Source organism: Falco peregrinus, chromosome 19 (genome assembly GCF_023634155.1).
Source record: "Falco peregrinus isolate bFalPer1 chromosome 19, bFalPer1.pri, whole genome shotgun sequence".
Taxonomy (NCBI): Eukaryota; Metazoa; Chordata; class Aves; order Falconiformes; family Falconidae; genus Falco; species Falco peregrinus.
The window spans coordinates 1061618-1077242 of NC_073740.1; the positions used below are offsets into that span (position 1 = coordinate 1061618).

At 53.1% G+C, this 15625-nt stretch overlaps 1 protein-coding gene across 7 annotated transcripts in view; it reads left to right on the top strand.

Annotated features, from left to right (window-relative positions):
* The first annotated feature begins 1627 nt into the window (after nt 1–1627).
* Nucleotides 1628–15625, top strand: part of VDR (vitamin D receptor) — a 39590-nt gene continuing 25592 nt past the window's right edge. Inside the window, exons 1-4 of one of the 7 annotated variants that reach the window (XM_055792077.1) lie at nt 1628–1659; nt 2868–2963; nt 6115–6202; nt 8557–8741. The gene's annotated coding sequence lies outside the window, so the exon portion shown is untranslated. Of the gene's footprint in view, nt 1660–2867; nt 2964–6114; nt 6203–7008; nt 8283–8556; nt 8742–10076; nt 10280–10977; nt 11563–15625 lie in introns of those variants that run through there. The other 6 variants (XM_055792075.1, XM_055792078.1, XM_055792079.1 and 3 more) reach the window with 6 other exon arrangements.

Sequence of the window (15625 nt, forward strand, 5' to 3'; positions counted from 1 at the left end):
CATTAAATCAATTTGAAAACAGTTAGCAGAACGCTTTCCCCACGCACACAAGAGCTGTTGATCCCGGTGATTGCAGCAGGGGGCGGTGATTGCTGTCTGCCTCCCTCGTGTGCACTGGGGGCTTATTTTCTCAGGGGATTTTGGGTTTAGGGAACACTTAATAAACTCTGGGAGCATCACACAGGCCTTTCTTGAAGCATTTCTTGCTGCTTTAGTGGGTGTTGCTGGTGGCCACACCCCGGGTGGGTTTTTGAGGATGGAAAGGGAAAAACTGCCAAGTGTCCTGAGTTCTCTAGACTGGGGGCATAATGTGCCCAGGCAACGGAGCAGCTTTGGGCTGGGGCTGTGACAGTGGCTGAACTGGCTCAGCCCAAACCCCCGTACTCGGAACCTGACTCACGTCACCGGCGAAGGAATTTTGGGTGGTCAGGGTCAGTACTGGCAACCCAGCTGGTTGCAGTATCCCAAATACCTCCAGGTCCCACGGGAGCAGCCGAACCCTGGTGTCCTGCAGGTCCCCGGACCTGCGAGGGCTTCACACAGGCTGTGTCCATGCTTGGTCCGTGGGACCCCGGGCTCTGCCACGAGCTGAGGGGGGCTGTGGGGCCGAGCAGAGGCTGCCAACAGCCACGGCTCTGCCAGGAACCTGCCGGCACTCGGAACCGCACCGAGGCCCTGCCTGCTGCCTGCAGTCCGGAGGCAGGGGATGAATCAGCTCTCTGCCCTTAATCTGATCTAAACACCAGGAAAGCACAAGGCAGCCATAATCAGATGGAGGTTTTGCAGTGTGCGATAGGGCTCTCGGGTGTCACCCTGAAAACAGGAGAGGAGGGAGAAGCCCAGCAAACGCTACAGCTGCCTGAGCAGGATGTTTTTTCTTGCCAGGCTCGAGTACAGGGTGGCTTCTTGCTTGGAAATCCAGGAGGGCAGCAGTCTCCAAACCGCCGCCAGCCCCAGGCACAGAGCTGTGCCATATCCAGCTGCCAGGAGGACCCGGAGCAAGGGGAGTCTGGTGGGGGCACCCCAGCATGCCCAGGGCTGATGCTATGGGGGGACAGTTTGCCCGGGAGTGCTGGGGGGGGGGCACTATTGTACCGGTGGTGTTTGCCCTGCCCCAGTAAGGCACTGACCGCAGGCCAGCAGGACACGGGTAAGCTGCCCAAGCCCACTGGGCCTTCTGTAGGGGTTATGCTCCCCACAATTCCAGGCGGTGGCTCTCCAAAAGCCCCCAGCAGTGCCCCTGGAGCCCCTGGCAGAGCACAGGGCTCCCCACAGGCCCCGGAAGCGGGGCAGCACGGGCAGGCTCAAGGGGGGCACCGGGCCGCGCAGCGGGGTCGCGGCGGGGGGGGGTCCGCCGGTCGGGCAGCCCGGGGGAGCCCCGCGGTGCGGCGGCCACGTGCAATCTCCCGCCGTCCCCCGCCACGCCCCTAAGGGGCGAGGACGCACGCAACACAGACCTTATATGGTGCTGGTGGGCGGTGTCGGAGCGGGCACGCCCTCGAAGGGGCGGAGTGGAGGTATTGCCGCGCTGTCAGTGGCTGGGGCGCGGCCCGGAGGCGTGGCCCCGACGAGGGGCTGAGCGCGGAGCCGGCCGGTTCCCGTCAAAAGGCGGCCCCGGGGCGGCGGGGGAGGGAGGGTTGGTCGGCGCCCGGAGCGCAGGTACCGGGGCCCGGGCTGGGAGCACCGGGGACCCGCGGGGACCCCGCTGTTGAGGGAAACCCCCCGCTCGGTGCCCACTGTGGGCCGGGTCTTGGGGGTGGCAGTGGCTCTGGTGGTCGCTGGGATGTGGGCGGACCTGACCGGGGGTGGGTGGGGGGCGGCTGTTGCTGTGGTGAAGCCCTCAGTGCAGCCCCGCGGTCCGGGGGACATGGGTGTGGGTCGCCCCCGGGTACCCTCTGCACTTTCCCTGCCGGTTAGAGGGTCCTGTGGGGGTATGGGGGCGTGCTAAGCCCCCCTGAGATGTGGGGGTGCTGGGCCTCCCCGGGTGCTCTGTGTGCTCCCTGGTTGGGGGTCTCACGTGGGCATGGGGGTCCCTGTTTTCCCTATCTTGAATTGGGGGTCCTATGCATGTTTGGGCCCCCCATACTCTTTGCCCACCCCCAGGTTGGGCGTCCTGTGTGAGACCCCCTGACAGCTCGTGTCTCCCCTCAGCTGGGGGCTCACAGGGCAGACAGAGGCTTCCCCTGCCAAAACTGAGGTCCCTCTAGGGTTGAGGGGGTCAAGAGCCCCTCTCTGTGAGTTGTGGGGGTGGCTCCTGGCTTTAGGGGGGCCAGGGTCCCCCCAGTGCTGCTCGGTCTAGGGTCTGACCACCCCTTGCTGCACTCAGGAATGAGGGTTCAGCTTGGAGCTGGGGGGTGTCCTGGGGCTGAATGTGACTGTTGGGGGTGCTTTGCTCCCCCCCAAAATTCTGGCTGACTTAACCCTTTCTGGGCTGGTTGGCAATTCCCCCGGGGTCAGCATGAGGATGGGGAGAAGCTGGACCCAGTCCATTGGTGTGAACCCTCCTGTTCCCCTCTGCGGCCCTGAGCCCCTTCCCCTTCTGTCCCCTATCATGGGATGTCACCCCTGTCCCCTCTCCCCATGCTCTGTCCCTCTCTGGGCCTCCCCAAACCCTTTTGGGGGGCCTCTGAAGCTGTTGAATTATCTGGGTGCTGTTGGGGTGCCAAACTGATGTTTTAAGGTTTCCAGCCTGTTCCTTATCAACAGGTTTCTGATTCAGATAAGTGCCTGATCAGTGATCAGCTTTAAAATGCGTCTTAAACTTAATCTCTCAATTAAGTGTTTTTTGAAGTGGGGTGAGGAGAGATCTCAAAGGCCGGGCTGAGACCCCAGCGTGGCAGTAATTGCAATTGTTTGTAATTCCCCAGTGACTTTTCATCTGTCTGTGAGCGATCCCATTGGCCGTGTTGGATGTGACTGCCAGGATCTTTCATCTGCGAGTTCCCAGCATAAAGAAAGCGAAGGTACCGGGGATCTTCCTGCAGCTCCCGCGTGAGGGAGGGGGGTTCTTTTTCCCTGGGCCAGCACTGAGCACCCAAAGGGACCTGGTGGTTTGCGGGTGGCCGGCATAGGGCAGGTAGAGGTGCCTGCTCTCTGGGGTAAGCTGCTCCTTCCCCTCTTTTCCCCCTTACTTGAGCCTGGGGCTGGAGCCTTCAGCATTAAAAGTTTCTTCAGAAACTGGTTTTCACGAGAAGCCAGCCCTGGCTTTGCAGCATTTTGTGGCGTGCTCTCCTCCCACGTGAACTGGGCAGTGACTCATCTTCCTCCAAGGACTCGATTAAAGGAGCACCAGCGATTCGGGACAACGTGCCTCCTCTCCTGAGGGGAGGCAGATGTCTGCTCAGGGTCCTGCTCTGGTCTGCAGGCCCTGTTGGTGCCACTTCCATGTCTGCTGGGGAGTGACAGCGAGCCGGGCTGCCTTGGGTTAGCGCTCTGAGTGCCCCTGTGACAGGAGGGAGGAATGTCTAACCTGTCAGCTTTGGGGAAGGAAGTTAAGGCTATAATTGCTCATTTGAATAAAACCTCTTTTGCCTCCTCCAAAGCAGCCAGTTAAAACTGAGTCAAATCAGATCGGGTTGGTGGCTGTCGACTGCGCTGCAGCTTCCGGATGGGCCCTGTGAAAGTGCTTAACTGGGAGCAAGGGCAAAAAATATAACGTGCCAGGCTGAGGAGCCATGTGTTGGCATGGTGTGGCTTGGACGGCTGTCCCCTGGCACCACATGCCCTGAGGAAGAGGGTGAGGAAGGCCTGTCAGGTGCAGGAGGCATTGGCAGACGTCTGCCAGAGATCTTGCTTGTCTGTAAACAGATGGGGTGTAAGATCTTACAACAGGATTTTTGAATAACAAAGGCACAAATCACAAAAATAGGTTTTTCATCGGGCAAGAATTTGCCTCGGGTCAGTTAGTCTTTCACTAGATGTTTGTTTCCCGAGTCCCACTGTACTTAAGACAAAATAACTGGATAATCTAGCCTCTTTTTCCATTTAATAGCTAACTGTGGAGAAGCGGCTGTCCCTCTCTCCCTGTGGCTAGAGGTGTGCTCAGAAACAATTTTTAACCCGCTGTTGCTGAGCCAAAGCGAAGTCAGTCTGGCCCGAGCTTCCTGTGGTGTGCAAAGGGGAAATGCTGAAATGTCAAGTGATTGGGAGAGGAATAATTGGAGTTAAAGGTGGCTGGAAGTGGGTCTGTCTCGCGTGGGATGTCCCAGCGTGAAGGGGTAGGGGGGAAGCCGTCAGCCGAGCTGTGGCACATCTTCCCCTGCTTGTGCAAGGGAGTGTGAGCCCGTGACAGCGTGCCGGCTCCAAGGGGAAGGGGATGTGCACGTGGGGTGCAGGGTGAGATCTGATTGCTCCGCCGTGAACCTCCTCAGTCTAATTATGGTCACAAATGAGGGCAATCAGCTGATGCTGCAGCTGGAGAGAAGACATGCGTGGCTGCAGCAGGCATGGGGGCTGTTCTGTGGGTGGGCATTGGACACTGCTACGAGGGACTTTCCTAAAACTAAGTTATGTGGGAGGAATTAAATCCCACTTCTGTGGAAGGAGACGTCATGTGTGGGGTGTCCTGTTTTGGCAGTGTCTTGTGGGCAGTGGGTTTTATGTGCTGCCCTTCTGTATTTGAATATGACGCAGGTGGCAAGTGAATAAATGCAGGTGACATCTAAATAACAGTATCACGTTGGTGGGGATGTGTCTAGGTGCTGGGTACGGTCTTGTCCCATCCCACAGGACTGACCTCTCCCAGAGCTGTCTGCATCGCGGTTCCTCCTCGCAGCTGGAGATGCCGGGAACCCGTGATCCAGGCAGCATCCACCACAGTTATGGTTATCGACGGCAAGCCACTTCTGCAGGAGGTGGCTCTGCTTCCATCGACTCTTTCATATAGCTAGAAGGGGGTGGTTCCCCCTTTGGGTAACCTCCTGGTTACGTCTCTTGGGTAAGAGATGGCAGCGGAGCGATTCAGTGCTCTGCTCCGGGGCTTGCGTAACTCATGTGAAACGGCTCACACTCACCATGCATCACTGAGGCAGACAGATCGGGGGGCAAAACAACCGCTGCGTTTTCAGGCGGCGGGTGAAAGTTGTTGCGACAGCTGGCTGCTCACCTTGCAGCCCACGGAGGGCAGGCATGGAGCATCTGGTTTCTGTTGACTGTTTTCTTCCCACTCATGTGAGAGTGTGTTTCAGGAGACCCTGAGGTGACAGCTTCTTGGTTGCCTGCTCCAGTGTCATGGTGAACACGTTCCTGCACATGAACACCCCCTGCTACCTGCCAGCACTCTGTGGTGGGGAGGAGAGGCAGTGGTGTTAATTTAGAACCCTTTTGTGAAGGTGGGGATTAAAATGTAACCCCAAAATGAATGCAAATGGAACGGCTTCATAAAATAAATACATAGACCTACAATTTACTGCTGACCATTAATGCAGCAATTAATTATGGAAAGCATCCTTCTGATTTGGGCTGTTTGTGTTAAATTTTGTCTCTGAGGTTGTACCCCCCATGGAGGAGGACAACGGAAGAACCAGGCAAAAATGGAGTTGGGATAGGTGATTGTAGGTCCCTTCCAGTTGAACTATGCTATTCTAAGAATGAAAATACCGTTGTTTTTTTTTGGACAAGACCTGCGTGCCGGTGTTAGGCTGACAGCCTGTGGGGACAGCTTGTGCCCCTGGGGTTGGGAGAGGGGAGGACGGTTAAACCAGGGCTTGAGGAACATAAATGGCAAAGGGAGCAAAAGTCCAGGGAGATAAGGAAGGCCAGAGGTTCTCCAAGGCTTTAAAATGGAGCTTCTCAGCAGTGACCTGGAGAAGCAGATGTGATGGCTGGGGAATGGGTCTGTTACAGTCGAGAGACCTTGGTGTGGCTTGGCTGAAGGACCCGTGCAGCAGGGCACTTGCCGGTGCCACTCTCGCCTTCCTTTTAAGTGTTTGCTGAATCAGTTGCAACTCAAATACAGTTTTCTTGCCTGTGGTGTTTAACGGCAGTATCAGTGTAAAGCTCGTATGTGTAAGTGAATTTTTGCTACTAATAAATGGTAACGGGATGTAAAAGTGATGAAAAACAATACCTGGAACCTTTTATCTGTATATCTAAAAGTAGTTTCCTCATTGCCAGGAATACATGCTGCCTGCCCAAGGCGTCAGGACCTGCTGACGTGACTTCTGAGCTGTGATTATTTTTTTTCCTGGTCAGTGGGACACTGGTGAGTGAATCTTCTGTCTTAAAAGTCCTCTGTGTGTTCATGGTTCCCAGGGGTTTTTGGTGGGAGCATTGGTGTGCTGGATGAGGTGAGTTGTGTTGAAAAGGGCGTTCTTGGCACATGATGCCTTTCTGCTCGCTCTCTTGAAAAGTCTGTGCCTCTTCCTAAGGGTTTGCACGCCTGACGCCGGTGCTCCCCTTTGCCATGAGCCTTTCCATCCCGACTCCAGCCAGCTGGCTGCCCAGCTCGCGTAGGTGCTATTTCAGTTTCTCAATACCAGGCTGCAATGCACAACACCTCTTGCTTTATCGGTGCTCTTACTCCTCCAGCTCACTTGGGCAAGAAGCCTCCCACAATCGGCTGGTGCGATGGGCGAGGTGATCGGTGGTGGGGGCAGTGATGGTTCCCTTCCCTCCTGGCCGTGCTGGCATCCTGTGCTGTCCCTGACCCACTGCCAGGTGCGGGATGGGGCTTGGGGAGCTGTGTATCACATCAGGTGAAGTGACGTGTCTGTAAAGGCTTCGCTTCTCTCTGCTGCAGGGATGTGGATAGTGCTGACTTGGAGGGTTCCGTTATAAATAAGCACTCATAGCTCCATAAATACACCCGTTCAACAGAACGCAGATAAGATACAAATGAGGTCTATACTTAGATTTGCTTAGTTTTGCGGAACTAAGTGTCCTTGATCAGACCTGGGAGTGTTGGCTCACCTTTGTGTCCCCAGAGGGGTGGTCAGTACGGGCTGCCATGTGTGGAGCTTGAACGTGATGCCCTGGGAGACACAGACCGAGAAGCACTTGTCTCTCCTCAGTCTGTGTCTTCCTGAGGTCCTTGTGCCCTCCTGGACAGGACACTGCGCTTGGTGCTATTGTCACCAGGAAGAGAGACTTTATTTCTGTAGTCTGGCTTATGCTGTATGTGGAGATGCTGCTGACTGGTTCCCAGTCCTGAGCTCACACCACTGTTCTGGGGACTCTTCCGTGAGGAGGAGAGCCCTTCCCAGCCCAGCAGTCCTGGCACGTTACTTTCCTCTGCCCTTTTGTCCTGGTGTCTGGGTGCAGGCAGTTCTTGAAAGTCCATTTATCAGACACAGACAGGTACAAGTTGTGCTCTCACTGGCACACTCAAAGGAGAGGCGATGGTTTTCAGAGGTCTCTGCTTCCTGCTCAGACATTCGAGTAATTCTGTGGTCTGGTCAGTGTTGGACAGAGGAGAAGAAACCTGTTTGTGCTCTGGGTGGCCTCCCACACTGTCCTCTGTGTTGACACTGCGTGTCACTGGGAGAGGGCACAAAAACCAATGTAGGTGGGTTGCCTGATGCTCTTGAAAGATAAACTGTCCTTTGCCATCGCAGGGTGGGAGACCCTGTGCCTGTACCAGAACCACTGACAGGCATGATGGGGCTACTGCACTGGAGGAAACACTTCCTTCTGTTTGTTTTACTTGTCATGGATGACAGAATTTCAAGCCAGTGAAGTATATTGTGACACTGTGACCATGGTTGTGTGATCCCTGCTGCACAAACTTGGCAGGGGAAAGGATGAGGTGGGATCTGAGGCAACGCACCAACAACACTGCATGCCTAAATCCATGGGTAATATATTGATCTAATCATAGGAAGGGTGATGCTTAACTTCTGGCAGGTCAGAGGCAGCACTTAGTGGGTTCCTCTGCTCGCGGACACCGCAGTTGCAAGTGCAGAAAATGTAATTTCTGTTTCTTTCTGCAGCCCAGACATACCTGGTCGGAGTGCTTTCTGGTCCGGGACAAGCTGAACTGAAAATGGCTGATGTGGGGGAATGGGATTGCTACAGCTCATCTCTGGGAAGGAGAAAAGCAGAATTACCCACAGATTTCTTAGTAGAGGGAACAATTTTAACCCTGCTCGCTCACTTCCTTAAGTAGCAGTAAAATTGCTGGAGAAGGAACTGCTTGTCAAGGGCAGGGCATGACTCTGCCTTGGCATCACGTGCTGCGGCTGTGCTTAGCTCTGAATTTACCTGTCTGCTCGTCCAGACAGGCAGGAGGAGCAGAGACCTGGGAGCCAACTGCTCCCCGCAGGCTGCCCGGGCACCCGCTGCAGGTAAACAGCTGTCCCGGTCTGGGGGAGCAGCCTGGCTGGCTGGGGGTGGGGCGGGTGGGTCTGACCTCTTCTTAGGGCCCCTGGTCTGCAGCAATAGGCTGTGATTCTGACCAAAACTTCACTTCAAGGGGGAAAACGGCAATTAGTGCAAAGGTTTAATGGTCACTGGGCTTGTTTTAGCTTTTATCTCCTTGGTGAGAGATGATGTGTGGATGTCCTCTTAGTTTTGTCTGACTCCTGGTTTTCCTTTTGCTCTTGCACCCACCCCTTTTAGCTTGGTGCTTTTGCCTCTTCTAACCTGTGGCTGCTGCATTTCTACTTCTCCTTCAGTCAGCTGATAGAGATTGACTGAGAAATCACTGCTTTGCCTGTGGCTGTTCAGGAAACTGAAGTTTGCCAGGAGTGCCTGGGCCGGAGAGAGGTATGGGTGCACGGGCTGGACTTCAGCACGGCTGAAAGGTGAGAGACAAGAAAGAAAATAACCAAGTAATGAATGAGGAGGCATCGCTACAACGAGCTGAGCCTCTGGAGCTCGTGCACAAGACAGATCCCTTCTGAGGAGCTGGTGAGGGTTAGTCTGGTCATGGGGATGTTCACTTGTAGCTCCTATCCTTTTGCATCTGCGTGCATGCAAATATTCCTGGCTGTGGGATGGCCTCAGAGATGACATGACTGTGTTCCGGGTTTTTTTTCCTCCCATAAACTGGAAATACCCACTGTGATGCTCCAGCTCTGTCCCTCTGGTGCAAGCAGGCCCAGGGATACACTGATTTTTGGGTCTCATCTTGCCCAAAAGCTGGCAGTTTCCATGGTCATATTGTAACTTCCTGCTTGATTGCAGTCATGAGGCTTGCAGTCATGTTATGCTGTGTATTGGGAGCTACGTTTTATTTTCTAATTAACAACAGGATTCTTGTAATGCCACTTGCTGTCTGTTGTAATACCAAATTCCTGGGAAATGTGCTCGATGGTGAAGCTGGATCGCTCTTAAAAAAGTGGGGAAGGCTTCTGTGTTTATCTAGGTCTTGTAATGAGGGCTGGTCAAGGCTTGTGTTTCTATGGTGTTGTTTTAGGGTGACTAATCCATCACAAATCAACTCTTCTGTCACTTGCTGCTTCTTAGACTGCAGCTTTCTCCAAGTCAGTGTCTTTCCCCACCCTAATAAATAATGGGAATAATAAATATTTAGGAAATAAAGCAGCTGAGTAGGAAAGCTGTAACTGGAGCAGCTTGACAAGCCTAGATGGATGCAAGGGGCTTTAAAAGTTATTTTTCCTCTTTCATGAGAGGGTTTTGCTTGCCCCAAGGTAGATTTGTGAGTGTGGCTGAGTGGCACCTTGCAGCAAACATCTAACATAATCTGCTTCCAGAACAGGTTGACCAAAGCCGCCAGGTCTCTACTTCTGGGAATGACCTCAGACGTTGTCCTCTATCTCCAGGAATCTTAGTAAATTAGTTTATTATTTCAAAGGCCACTGGAGCAGATCAGCAGCCTCAGAAGGGCCCTATCTTTTCCATGTACATTATGACCTCGTGAATCCCAAGACCTTGAATTCTGGACCCTTCCTGCAGAGCTCTGGGTTGGTGCCTTGCACAGAGGAGCTGTTCTGCAGCCCAGCCTTGATATCCGAGTGCTGCTGGCGTGGCTTGCCTGGCTTCATGCACTTATTTCAAGCAAGTCTGGGGAATGTGTGTTGTAATATCTGACCTGGTTGTGTGGGTTTAGCTGTGGTGTTAAAAGGATCTTGCATGGCTCTCCTGGGCAGTCTGAAACCAGCCAGGAGCCACTTCTGCTGAAGAGTGGACATCCAGCTCCTGGCACTTCCTCAGAGTCGAGGCATGAAGATTTAAACTCTCCTCTTCAGCAGAGTTTCAGTTCCTCTCCCAAATGTAGGGCATGTCTTCAGCAGATCATTATGTCTATGCAGACTTCAGTAGCATTTTGCAGCTTAATCAGCTGAAGTTTTTCCTCCATCTCTAGCAAAAAACCCTCAAGGTAGGCTTGATACAATAAATGAAGTATTTTCAGTATTGAAGTTGCTGGGGAGTCCCTGGGGGTTTGTGTATTCTTGGTGCATTTTCTCTCTCTGGTGGAGAGTGATCGAGCAATTTGCGTTCTTAGCAAGAACCTGTTTGCATATATTTCGAAATAAGGGATAAGCTTTTAAGGAGTGTGGTATTTGCCACATGCAGGGACAGCTCCTTTCTGTTGGCCTTTGTCGAATTTCTGGAATACGAGCAGAAGGGTTCCTCATCTGTTTTTACCCTGGAATTAGTGGTTGGGAAACAAAGGCACAGATGAAGCACACAAGTGATTTGGAGCAAGAGGGAAGGGATAATTGAAATCTAGGAAGGGTTCAGGTGCCACTAAGTGTCATAGGGAGGCATCTGTGGAAATAATTGTTGTTCTGAATTTGTTTGAGCAGAATATTCCCTTTGACTTGTCCTTGCTGTGCCCTGCAATTACCGGGTGCGCATGTGGTGGTGTTACTTGGAGGCACAACGGTACAGGCAGAGCAACAGTGATATTAGCATGGAAATCATGTTGACTAAGCTAAAGACAGGCTTTCCATTGGAAGCATTAGCTTGGAGAAATAACTCTTCTAGATAACAAGTGAAAATGTGAAAGGAGGAAATAGCTATTATGTGCTACTCCTGTCTGTAGTTAAAATTATAAGCCAAAGGGGTAGGAAAAGCAGAGACATCTGCTGCCGATAATTTGTGAATGGGTTAGGGTTACAGCACCTTAATGCCAAATACTGCACAGTACAGCTGGTGTAGATTTAATTTAGGAGCCTTTTCTGCGGTTGGAAATGCTTCCCGCTCTGCGATCCTGCCGGATTGCCATCCAGGAGCCCGGGGTGAGCAAGAAGCAAGAGCTTCTGCATCCCTTGGCTGAGGACACAGACGTGCACGTGGAGGTTGCCATCTTTAAATGTCAATAAAACCATAGCAGGCCAAAGAAGTGCCAGCTGCACTGGCTGTGGTGCTGGAGGGAGAGGCTGTGTCGGTACACGTGTGCTTGTTCACTGCATCCATCCGAAGAGCAAACAAAGTTCTGCTGCTTATGGCTCAGCAGCAACAGCCCTGCAGTGGCCTCAGCTTGCCATGGGGTGCCTTCGGTAGCTCCAGACTTGATTTTTCTTTGGGATTTTTATTGATAGCTTCCCATAGCTAACTTTATTCTACAGCTCGTGAGTGCCTTAGGACAGTCGAACAGGATGTCCTGCAGTCAAGAATCAGGCTAAGCATGACTTTTCTCCACTTCCCCAACCGGCAGTAAGTCATAAAAGACGGGGGTGGGGGGAAGGTCTTAGTGGGACTAATTATTTTCTGTACTTTGTCCCTCTGTTTCTCCTGAGCTAATGAATACTTAGGGTAGGGATGATGCTGGCTGATAGCTGGCCTGCCTGAAGCGGTGTCTCCCAGAGAAGCAGGTGGGGAGCTCCCTCAGCCTCCTCCGGAGCAGACCTGCCGTAGCTTTGCAGGACTCACGAGGAGGTCGGTTGGGTGTGCCGGAGGCTCTTCCCCCAAATCTGGGCAGAGTGTCTTGTGGGCTGCTTTGGTGAGTCAGAGGGGAAGTTGGACGGGGCTGAATCCTTCCCGTGAACTGGCATTTGTGCATCTATTTTCCTGGTAGCTTCAAAGCTGAATGATCCTCTTCCAGCATCTGCTTCAGCCCCTGGGTCACAAGAATGAGCGAAAAGTGGGTTTCGGCGCTGGTGCCAAACCAGCTGCAGCGCAGTCAGCGTTACACGCGTCCATCCGTGGTGGGAAGGAGCCTGTAGTAACTGCTTGGCTGACGTGTGGCATGTTCACGCTTGCACGTGTTTGCTGTGTCTGCAGACCAGTTTTGACAAAGGGGAGCACTTAGGGGTAAACACACACAAACCAAACCCCTTGGCTGCAGCAGTGTTGACCATCTCCACCCCTGCGGTGGTTGCAGCACCTTTGGGCATAGTGACGCAGGTGCTCTGGGAAAAGCTGTGATGACTGCAACTTGTCACACGAAGCAGTCTGTCACCCAGCCTGCATCTTCCCTGGGCTCTCCATCTTGGCAGAGCTGCTCGCCAGGACGGCAGCCCACCGCAGCCTGCTGCTGGGAAGGTTCTAGGCTAACCCAGCTGTGCTGGAGAGCTGGAAAGCGCTCCTGTCAAGCCTCACATCGACTAAGCTGCTGAGGTGGTGTGTCTCCCGCTGCTGGGCTAGGTCTGGGAGAAGGTCCACGTGCACTTTCAGAGTGTGGAGTGGAGTGGGGGGGTCAGTAAGCTGGGAAAACCTGGTGTCTTTCAGGTTTTTCTAGCAGAATAAAAAGTAAAATGGCCCTGTCCTGTCCTGGATGCAGTGTAACAGGATTTGGCAGAGATCAAGGGACCATGTTTTAGGTAGCGCAGACAGTTGTGCCAGAATTTTAAACTCCGCTTGTAAATTCAGTGCTATACTAGGGCCCAAGCTGTTATTGGGGTAATCCAGTTTAACATCTTACAGCTGCCTTTCCCCTTAAATCACAAACACATGCAGCAGCTTCAGAGCAAAAGAAAACCAACGCAGCTTCCATTGCGTGGACCCACCAAGCTTCCTGGCCCGTGAGGCGTGGGTTCGGCGGCCGCCGCTGCGTCTCAGTCATGACTAACATCCTCCCGTGGCACGGCTCAGGAAATGAGGCACTGTGCACCCGCTGGGCTGCAGGCACGGTGTCCCCGCTCCGGGAGATGCCTCGCGAGCTCTTTTCTTCGTGAGGTTGCTGTTCAGGTGGGGTGTGTTGAATGGGAAAGGGCTTTTGCTCCGTGTGGGTTGCGTACTGGGAACGCGGTCCCAGGAGGTGCTGCTTGCCTCAGTGAAAGGCTGTGGAGCAGACACCGTCTGCAGGCAGGGGGTCCTGGCTGGCAGGAGAGGCGTCCCTTGCCAAGCACGTGCCTGCACAGTTGGCTTTTTGCTCCTGCAATATGCGCAGGTTGGGCAGGGAAATCGTGGTCCATGGAGATGCCCTTTCTCATCTGAGGCGCCAGGGATGTCTATCAAATGGTTAAATACAACTTTTTTGAAGCGCCGGCTCCTAGGAGGATCTAGTGAACAAGGAATATTGCTGTGTTTGTGTGATAGAGAGGATAACGGGCTCTGTGGGGGCTGAATACCGTGCTTGGCCTCATCCAGCACGTGGGACCGTCGTCTCCTCTGTGTCTAACCTTGGCTTTGTGAGGGCCAGGAGCTCCGAAGCTGCCAGGCTTGTTTGTTCCCCTCTGATTTCCTGCTCCCTGCTTTCCCATTCCTGGGGTGTGCTGCCCTGGCACGGGTATGTTTGATCTGCCTTGCTGTTTGCTCTATCGGTTGGCAAACTTTCACCCTTCCCTCTCCTTATTTTGCTGTTCTTATCTCAGGAGCAGCCAGAGCTGCTGTGAATTGCCTCTTCCTCTGTGTCAGGGGGATCTTCTACTGAAGAACCATCTCTTGGGCATGGGGCAGGCAGCCCCTGTGGTTTGGGTACTGAACGGCAGAGAGGGTAGGGAAGGCTCAGATGAGGCTGGGAGAGGATTCTCCCACTTTCCTGTTCCACCTGAAAGCAGTCGTGGTTTCCCGTAACAGGGGAAATAGAAATTGTTTAGCCCATTCCTGGAACCCAGCCCTGCTGCACACTAATGGAAAGGGATGCCAGCTGCCCTGAGCGCCCACCCCCTCCCCCCCCCCCGGCATCGTGGTGCTGCTGGAGCCCAACTCTGGGGTCACCAGTGCTCCCCAGTTTGGACCCAATTAGACCTGCAAAGGGAAAGGAGCCATTCCTCCAGTTCAAACTGGAGGTGGCAGTGGGGTGGGGAATGGCCAGTCTGTGGGAATGGTCGGTTGGTTTTTTTGGGTTTTTTTTTTTGGTCTGATTGAGTAGTTTTGGATTTTTGTCCTAGAAAACAAAAATTCCTACTGCTGCGGTTGGTGTAGCTCATAGCCATGTATCCTTAAATAAATGTGTGGTACTTACAGGGCTGTTTTGCACGATGACAGGTTGTGAATCATTGCTCGCCGCTTTCTTTGAAATCCAGGTTCATGAGAGCAACGCTTTGCTGAAACCGTTCTCCTATCTCTAAGCTTGTTTTGGTTAGTTTTACTTTGGAAATGTTTTTGGGCTCTGAATTCCTAAAGGAATCAGTGTTGCAGATGTGAAGTGTTAAAATGCAGCAGCTCCTTCTCCGTGTGATGTTACAAGCAGTTTAGGGCCTTGCTTTATTTTTTTTTTTTTAGTGATTGTGGGCATTAGGAGCTGGTTTAATCTAAAGAGGGAGTTTCAGACAAGGAGGCAGGGGTCTTGGATCAGGAGGTCTCTACTGAAAAGACTGCTCAGGAAGGTCAAAAGTCTGATGGAGCCCATGGTGGCCCGTGACTCAATGCTGAAGGACGCTCCACCCTTCCCAGTGCATGTTTCCAGTTCCCATGCTGCAGCGCTTGCAGGTCCTTCACCACATTGAAACTCGCTGTGTTCCAGGCTGGCTCTTGCCTCTTTGCTGTGTTTGCTTCTTGGGGCAGGGACGGGGGGGTCTGTGGGCGCTCCTGCAGTGCTGCAACTAAATGCTTCTCTCTGTTACTACTCTTATCAGCGACCAATGGCCCCTGCTCCAGGTGAGCTGTGCCAGGCTTGCTCATCCCGGTTGGCAGGCGGTCTTGAGACCTGGCTCTGTGTCTGCAGACTCTTACATCAAGCTGGTCCAGAGAGGATGCATGCTTGGATGAGGTTCATCGGTTGGGAATGAGGGCAGAGGCTGAGCCAGGCTGATGCCAAACAGCCCCTTTCCATCTTCCTGCAGCCAGCCCAGACAACATCAATAGGTACTGGCTTCTGCTGAAAAGCCACAATACAGCAAAGATGCAAAAAGGGACACTCTGCCAGCCTGCATCAAAGCTGCGGCTGTATGAAAAGTTGCTTTCATTTATTTGATGAAGGAGAGTTTGAGAAAGGGTGCATCACATAAAATTCCCTTATTAAAGTGACCCAGCTGCCACTAACACTGTGCTGGTGGGGTCTCCCTTGGTGTGCAGATCCAGATGTGTTGCTGCAGTGAGTGCTCAGTCTAATTTTTGTGGCTTAAATGACAGTGGTGTGCCAGCGAGGAGTCAGGTTGGAGGCATTTTTGATGCAGTGCCCGAGCTGTAATCTGGAAAACTGTTTACTTCGTTCCTTCCAGTTAGGGGAATGGCACTTAGAAGTATTTTCTCCTTTTTCCTGCACGTGTAAGGATTTGTTGCCTAATTTTAATGTAAGACCATTTAAAGATCCTTGGCTAACGTGTTAGAAGAGCTTGTAGATGGCCAGGTGTTTTTTCTGCTGCCTCTCCATGTTAGTGAAGCTGCTGAGGGT